The sequence below is a fragment of the Chroicocephalus ridibundus genome, chromosome 11, assembly GCF_963924245.1.
Source record: "Chroicocephalus ridibundus chromosome 11, bChrRid1.1, whole genome shotgun sequence".
In the NCBI taxonomy this organism is placed as follows: domain Eukaryota; kingdom Metazoa; phylum Chordata; class Aves; order Charadriiformes; family Laridae; genus Chroicocephalus; species Chroicocephalus ridibundus.
In genome coordinates, this window is record NC_086294.1 from 15,710,737 (window position 1) to 15,711,524 (window position 788).

Sequence of the window (788 nt, forward strand, 5' to 3'; positions counted from 1 at the left end):
GGTAGAAATAACAACTGCTAAACCAATAAAACTATAATTTACATAAGCACCAAAAGGATTCGAGAGTCTTCATTTTATAGGTTTTATATTTGCTGAAACCCGTGTTTGTACCAGTGAGTGTTAAGATGTTTCTGCAGAGCTCTGGTCCAACAGTTTCCCTCACGTGAGATGCCACAGCAAAATGCCCATGGGCTCGGGAACTTGAGTTTGCACCAGTTCCCCTTCCTGTCCCCAGGACAGAAGTATTTGTGGACTTCAGATTCAAACAGAAATTCTAGCTTTCTTTCTGCCTCAGTTTTATTTTTTGATAACATCTACACACCATTCACTTTGCTTCTTTCTTGCAAGGTTGCAGATTTTCCTGCTCATAGCCGCTATTATTTTTTTTTCTTCTAAATATTCAGCAGTAGAGAATTCATGAACATCTTAATATACAAAAGCAAGACCATACCCAGGGTTAATTATAAGTTCTTAATGCGCTTGTGTATTTGCAACATGTGAACAAGTTTCTTTCTCAGGATGTATTTAACACTGGCTTCAAAGAAGAGCTTTCTGTAGTGCCATGAGCTCAGATATGCTTCTCTATCACCTCTCCACTCAGCTCAGCAGAAACAAAAGAGGCAAAAAGGGAGCTTTGCTGGAAAAAACCCAAACATAAAGGGAGACGCTTATCTCAGCAACCTATTCCAGCCTTTCGAGTAGTTTCTTAGATCTCTTCACACAAGGGAAAATCCCAACCAGGTGAGAGACGGTCAGATTTCAGCTCCTTTGTGCCTCAGAGAGGAATA